The sequence below is a fragment of the Procambarus clarkii genome, chromosome 10 (genome assembly GCF_040958095.1).
Source record: "Procambarus clarkii isolate CNS0578487 chromosome 10, FALCON_Pclarkii_2.0, whole genome shotgun sequence".
NCBI classification, from domain to species: Eukaryota; Metazoa; Arthropoda; class Malacostraca; order Decapoda; family Cambaridae; genus Procambarus; species Procambarus clarkii.
Window position 1 is genome coordinate 48,111,181 of NC_091159.1, and position 8,329 is coordinate 48,119,509.

The 8,329-nt window shown below is 47.5% G+C and overlaps 1 long non-coding RNA gene across 1 annotated transcript in view; it reads left to right on the forward strand.

Annotated features, from left to right (window-relative positions):
• The window catches only part of LOC138363168 (uncharacterized), a 37,442-nt gene extending 30,079 nt beyond the window's left edge, over positions 1-7,363 (forward strand). The window contains exon 3 of the long non-coding RNA XR_011228034.1: positions 7,147-7,363. This is a non-coding gene — a long non-coding RNA (uncharacterized lncRNA). The remainder of the gene's footprint in view (positions 1-7,146) is intronic.
• Positions 7,364-8,329: the final 966 nt, after the last annotated feature.

The following is an 8,329-nucleotide window of genomic DNA, read 5'->3' on the forward strand; positions in this document are numbered from 1 at the left end:
CACCACATACGTAAGACCAATCCTGGAGTATGCGGCCCCAGCATGGAGCCAGTACCTTGTCAAGCACAAGACGAAGCTGGAAAAAGTCCAAAGGTATGCCACTAGACTAGTCCCAGAACTAAGAGGCATGAGTTACGAGGAAAGGCTGCGGGAAATGCATCTTACGACACTGGAAGACAGAAGAGTAAGGAGGAGACATGATCACAACCTACAAAATTCTCAGAGGAATCGACCGGGTAAACAAGGATAAACTATTCAACACTGGTGGGACGCAAACAAGGGGACACAGGTGGAAACTGAGTACCCACATGAGCCACAGAGACGTTAGAAGGAACTTTTTCAGTGTCAGAGTAGTTAACGGATGGAATGCATTAGGCAGTGATGTGGTGGAGGCTGACTCCATACACAGTTTCAAATGTAGATATGATAGAGCCCAGTAGGCTCAAGAATCTGTACACCAGTTGATTGACAGTTGAGAGGCGGGACCAAAGAGCCAAAGCTCAACCCCCGCAACCACAAATAGGTGAGTACAAATAGGTGAGTACACAGACTCCAGACTACTGGAGGCCAAGACCGTCAGCAGTTTCAAAGCGTTATATGACAAAGAGTACTGGGAAGACGGGACACCACGAGCGTAGCTCTCATTCTGTAACTACACTTAGGTAATTACACAGGTCGTTAAAGTGGAAGAGGAACACCTGCCTAACATGGAAGGGAGAAGACGATCAGGGACAGACCAGCGGACAAGAGCAGCAAGTGAGGACGAGCCGAGGGACCAGCTTAAGACCAGCTAAACAAAACAAAGTCTATGAGACCTGTCGGGATCTCCGCATATATCCTAAAAGAGCCAGCCGAGATCCTGCGCAAGCCGCTTACAGCGTTCCTCAATGTATCGCTGGAGACCTGGGTGGCGCCGGCCCAGCCAGCGCACCACACTAACGATATTGTGTTGATACAATAGTAAAAATAACGACGTTGTTACACTGTGTTTCCTGGTGACTACCCGTTACGCGGCGTGTGTTACTCATCATACAAGGAAGAATGGTGAGCCTCTCAACTGCCAGCGTTATTCACAATGAAAAACACGATAACGTAATGTATCTGCAGGCGAGGAGTCACAATAACGGGGCTAAAGTAAGTTGACCAGACCACACACTAGAAGGTGAAGGGACGACGACGTTTCGGTCCGTCCTGGACCATTCTCAAATCGATTGTGAGAATGGTCTTGACAATCGACTTGAGAATGGTCCTGGACGGACCGAAGCGTCGTCGTCCCTTCACCTTCTAGTGTGTGGTCGGGTCAACGTAATGTATCTATTAGAAAATGTCTGGAGGAGTAACACGGGATCGAACGGTGGTACGCGCGTACGTGCAATCGTACGCGCGCTGTACCCATGGACCACGATGTGTTACTCAACGTGGAGTCCGCCTGGATTCGTTAAAATTGAAATTGAAATAAGTTTATTGAGGTAAAATACACAAAGGGATGAGGTAGCTCAAGCTATTCTCACCCCGTTCAGTACATCGTGTTAATACATACAGAGACACACACCTAGATTCGTTAGGCATCTGGAGGCATAGAGGTCCTACCCGATCCAACTTTTCCACGTAACACAGGTTCGATCCCACCATCCTGCTCCTAAAGATTGTCTCGCCCAGTATTCTCATCACACAAAGCACTTGCTAAAATAGTGAGGGAGAATAATGGCACGGAGAATGACCTTCACAACAAAGGACTAACGCAGTGCACAGGTTGGTACCTGTACTTCAGTAGGTCATGCAGGACAAACCTTCTAGAGTTCTGTAGGAGTAACTAAGATCCAATAAACAGAAGGGTGGGTGAACTCGGTCCCTCTTCCAAGTGTTATACTAATTGTAACAAATATTTGGTCAAACAGAAATAAACGATGGATTGTTGGGCCCCAGAAAGTTCGCTTTGCAGAATAGGTTTGGTACTGGGCCCCATACTGGTTCTTGTTGATGTAAGTGGCCTATTAACAGTGCCTTATATTGCAGTGTTTGCAGGCGAGGCAAAATTAATGACAAGAATTGAGACATGAGAATTGCAAAATTCACCAAGATGTCTTAAGCTGCAGAGTTGGAAGTGAAGTGGCTACTGGAGTTCGACACCAGCAAGTGTAAAGTGATGATATGGGAAGAGGCATCAGGAGACCAGAAGGACAATACACGGTGAAGGGAAACTTCCTCCGCCATAACGACTAGAGAAAAGGACCTGGGAGTATCTTCTTGAGGTTATCTTGAGATGATTTCGGGGCTTTAGTGTCCCCGCGGCCCGGTCCTCGACCAGGCCTCCACCCCCAGGAAGCAGCCCGTGACAGCTGACTAACACCCAGGTACCTGTTTTACTGCTAGATAACAGGGGCATAGGGTGAAAAAAACTCTGCCCATTGTTTCTCGCCGGCGCCTGGGATCGAACCCAGGACCACAGGATCACAAGTCCAGTGTGCTGTCCGCTCGGCCGACCGGCTCCGACCGGAGTAGACACAACATCAAACATAACTCCGGCGGCTCATATAAACATAATAACATCAGCAGCACACTCTACATTAGCAAAAGTCGGAACATCATACAGGAACCTAAATAAGGAGGCTTTTTGATTGCTGTACACCACCTACGTGAGACCAGTTTTGGAGTATGCAGCCCCATCGTAGAACCCGCATCTAAAAAAAAAATCAACAAGAAAACTCAAAGGTTCAGAAGTATGTAACGAAGCATGTCCTAGACATGCGAGAGAGGGGTATGAAGAGAGACTGAAGGAACTAAACTTGTCGACGTTAGAAAAGAGGAGAGAGAGAGAGAGAGAGGAGGGGGGAGAGATATGATAAAGATGAATAAAATATTTAGAGAGAATGACTGAGTGGAAAAAGAAAAAATATTCACGGTGAATACCAATGTTACAAGAGGTCATGAATGAAGGCTAGACTCAGATGAGTCAGAGTGACCTTAGAAACTTTTCTTTAACCGTAAGATTAGTGGACTAAATGGAATGGACTAAAGGAGCAGGTTGTAGAAGCAAACTCCCTTCATCATTTGTAAAAGTGGATAGGGAAATCGGTCAGAAGTCATTGAATTAGGTAACTGCCGTCTAGATAGGTGGAGTCCAAGAGCTAAAGCTCGATCCTGCAGGCAGAAATAGGCGAGTACACACACACAACACCCACTAATGGCTGGCGTTTGTGGCTAGACGGGTCATGTGATCATGTGTCAGTCAATCTTTGGCCCGTGTCGCCCGGGGGCGCTCTCTGTGTCTCACTCTATGTCTCTCACTGTCTCTGTGTCTCACTTGGGCGCCCCTCACCCCCCTCCCTCGTCCCCATCTCTCCCCTCCAGTGTTGCTGTTCCCGCCTGAGGATGACACACAGCGGGAATCAACCAGCTGGCGTTGAAGAGTGGCCGCGATTACCGACTTCTATTTGAGTGCCGCTGGACCTGGGTTGCTGGCACCGACAGTGCCGCCATGTCTGGCACTTGTAGGCGAGTCATTGTCGCCAGCTTGGCACTCCTTCCCCCCCCCCCTTCCCCTTTCCACACAGTATGGCGATAGGCTTACTGACGTAGCGCCTCCTTTTTCTCAGCCTCCAGTTCCGTCCTGTCCCAACCGTTTCGTGGGTCTTTAGGGGGAACTTACTGTTTTCTCTGGTATAATCTTCGGTGGGTCTTGGGAGATATGAGTGTGCAGCCTTTCGGGGGGGAAGTTTGAATCAACCGACGGCTTCCTGTCCCCGCTGAGACGGTGGTCCTCAGGTAAACTCATTCAGCAATTAGCACTGTTGAAGGTGACCACAGTTGACGCCCCATTGGCTGTGTACCTGTAACTCTCAAACTCTCACCAGTATTTGTTAATTATATTCTGCTTGAGCAGTTTACCAGGCGTGAGGCACGGGTGTACCAGGCTTGTGTGTGTATATACAGAGTTTACATAGGTCTGGAACTATAGTCAAATCTAAAGTATACTTGCTAGTTGCTCAGTAAACTGTTCTGGTGACCTCAGGGAGTTGAAAGCCCTTCAACCCAACTAGTAAACTTACTGGTTGGTCCGTGAGTTGTGTGGTCCTCTGGAGGGTTGTAAACCTGACGTCAAACCATGGATGGTAGTCTGTAATTATTCCTGTGTATTTGACAGGAAAATTGGCAAGATTTGTAGAGGTAATTAGCATCTATGTTCGTTGTTCATCTTTAGCCTGGTACACACTATCTTCATCTTCGCTAAACTAACTTTCGGTAATAAGGGCATGAGCAATATTGGTGTTGTGCAATACTGTTGTGCAATACTGCTGTGCAATACTGCTGTGCAATACTGCTGTCTGTGCAATGCTGCTGTTGCGAGGTGTCTGGATCTTGTACACTAAGCTGCGGGCTCAATAATCTATCCCAGACACCAAGAGCGGATCTTTGCATGTGTCTGGGGGGACACGGGTCCACACCCACATGGGTACACACCCACATGGGTCCACACCCACATGGGTACACACCCACATGGGTCCACACCCACATGGGTACACACCCACATGGGTCCACACCCACATGGGTACACACCCACATGGGTACACACCCACATGGGTACACACCCACATGGGATCCACACCCACATGGGTCCACACCCACATGGGATCCACACCCACATGGGTCCACACCCACATGGGTCCACACCCACATGGGATCCACACCCACATGGGTCCACACCCACATGGGTCCACACCCACATAGGTCCACACCCACATGGGTCCACACCCACATGGGTCCACACCCACATAGGTCCACACCCACATGGGTCCACACCCACATGGGGTCCACACCCACATGGGTCCACACCCACATGGGTCCACACCCACATGGCTCCACACCCACATGGGATCCACACCCACATGGCTCCACACCCACATGGGATCCACACCCACATGGCTCCACACCCACATGGGATCCACACCCACATGGGATCCACACCCACATGGGTCCACACCCACATGGGATCCTCACCCACATGACTCCACACCCACATGGGATCCACACCCACATGGTTCCACACTCACATGGGATCCACACCCACATGGCTCCACACCCACATGGGATCCACACCCACATGGCTCCACACCCACATGGGATCCACACCCACATGGCTCCACACCCACATGGGATCCACACCCACATGGGATCCACACCCACATGGGTCCACACCCACATGGGATCCTCACCCACATGACTCCACACCCACATGGGATCCACACCCACATGGTTCCACACTCACATGGGATCCACACCCACATGGCTCCACACCCACATGGCTCCACACCCACATGGGTCCACACCCACATGGGTCCACACCCCACATGGGATCCACAACCACATGGGTCCACACTCACATGGGATCCACACCCACATGGCTCCACACCCACATGGGATCCACACCCACATGGCTCCACACCCACATGGGATCCACACCCACATGACTCCACACCCACATGGGATCCACACCCACATGGCTCCACACTCACATGGGATCCACACCCACATGGCTCCACACCCACATGGCTACACACCCACATGGGGTCCACACCCCACATGGCTCCACACCCACATGGGTCCACACCCACATGGGGTCCACACCCACATGGGTCCACACCCACATGGGTCCACACCCACATGGGTCCACACCCACATGGGATCCACACCCACATGGGTCCACACCCACATGGCTCCACACCCACATGGGATCCACACCCACATGGCTCCACACCCACACCTGGCCTGTACACTCAGCACACAGCCTGTTCACGCCTCTGTCAAGAAAATCAGAAGTGAGTAGTCCAATACGGACACTACCAAATAACATCGGAAGCTGCAAATTGGAAAGGCAACTCCACAATTGAATGATTTCTTCAATACCAAACGGCTGTTTTAGAATAAAATTGGTACTTCAATCTGTAATAGGTGTTGCTTTATGGAACAGGTGGTGCCAAACCTTAATGGGGTACCCTGTCGTAGCTAAGTCGATTAAGGCAGTGTCTGGGATGCTCCCGGACGCAGGTTCGAATCCTCGTCACGGCCCTTGTGGATTTGTTCCTTAATGGGGTACTTTACATGAAATTGGTGCATCTATGGGTGGAAAATTGGTCATAAAACAAGCCCAGACGGGCGGCCAATTTTTATATCACTCTAGGAATTTCAATATAGTTTGATGCCAGCATCCAAACGGCCGTGTCTTGGGTGTATGGGGACTGTTGACTTCCCCATTGTTATGGGGCGGGGCAGAGGGGGGTTGTGGTGTTGGGGAGGGGGTGAAGGATGAGGGATACGTGAGAGGCGAGGGCTTTTAAGTGCTTGTAAAGGTGTCTTCCTCACACACACCAATTTACGGGCTATTCATGCCCGTGACACCTCTTGGGTGGCTTAATCTTTATCAATCAATCAATCACACACACACCAACCCGCTCTGGCACAAGACAGTAAATATATGCTTATAGTCAATATTCCGCTTATAAATAAGTACATATGTGACAAATGACAAGTCATATTTTTTCCATGACACTAATTCTTCCTCTCAGTTTTATTAAACAATAGAGATTTTATACAAAATTTGACAATATCCTGAGTTACTTTAAAATTTATTTAAATATTTTATTTTTGTTTTATTTTTTTATAAAACTGTAATATCAATATAGGTCTACGTTAAGTACTAATTTTAATATCTTAACATACTAAGCAGGTTAGGTTAGGTCGGTGTTTTCTATTCAGCTTTTCAAGGTAAACTTAAATATTCACAATAATTTAATATGTCACATATGCACTTATTCATAAGCCAAATATTGACTATAAGCGGTTGCAACCCCCCCCCACACACACACACACACACACACACACATACACACACACATACACACACACACACACACACACACACACACACACACACACACACACACACACACACACACACACACACACATCTCAGGTAAAGTAGCAAACCTTAGCGATGTTTGCCAGAGCCTGACAGCTCTCTCACTCCTAACTTACCCGAGATCTTTCTAAGGTCTTTGTTGTTTTAACAGAGAAAAACAAGGTCATTGTAACAACGCATCAGTCCATAGGAGGAATATAGTGGTCTGATATGTTTGTTTGTTCCTTCAGAGGCTTCAAATACCCTCCAGGATAGGGGGCTTCCTCACCCCATGAGGCTTCAGGACTTCCACTTCACAACTGGATGTCTCCAGACCAATTCGTGGAAGCAGTAACATAATTGTTCCAAGTTTGACCTCCGTCAAGATGAAATAGGGAATAATTGGCACATTTATCTTTGATTTCTAAGTTGGTTTTTGTTTAGATTTGATCAAATAAACTGTGTTCATTAAAGTGAACATCTCTGTCATATGTTCCTGGACAAAATAATAAATCTGAATATATTCATTATTCATAGAATGGGAATATTTTAAGTTTACAAAGACACTGGACAAAAAAAATTCTTCTTCATTTATAGATGAGTTAGTATATGAAATTGAAAATAGTTTAAACTTGAGCATATGGAAAACAACTAATGGTTGTTAGGATGTAAATCCGTCCTCTTCCTGCCATGATAGAGTTCACAAGTTATTTTCTTCATCGCTTTTTTGAGAGCTTTAAGGGTCACTATAAAATATCTTGTGACTTTTATTTAAAAACTTAGAGGGTACCCAGGAGTGTGTAAGTTAGAGATTATGTGTTACTTAATATGATGTTATATGTAAAGTTGTGTAAAGTTGTGTACACACACGCGCACACACGCACACACACGCACAAGTGATGTGGTGGAGGCTGACTCCATACACAGTTTCAAGTGTAGATATGATAGAGCCCAGTAGGCTCAGGAACCTGTACACCAGTTGATTGACAGTTGAGAGGCGGGACCAAAGAGCCAGAGCTCAACCCCCGCAAGCACAACTAGGTGAACACAATCACATCCCTCGTTGTGTTCTACAACACTATCCCACAATCCCGAACCAACGATAATAATAATGTACTTCATATTTGATTTCCAATTTAATAGATTTACTATTTGTAAATAGATTTATTTACAAATTAAAATTGATTTAAAACCCTTCCTCTCTTCTCTCCCACAAGTGGATAAATCCTCCCCCCCCCCCTTGCCTACCCCCCTACCTGCCCCCTCCCCCCCCCCTTGCCTACCCCCTACCTGCCCCCTCCCCCCCCCCTTTACCCATAAAACAAACAAAGACTAATCCTAAATTTAGAATTGGATACAAAAAATTGCATACACAAAATCGACTCGCTTCCCCCTGATCGTCTGACATTAAGTCCTATCGCTAGCGGGAGTTAT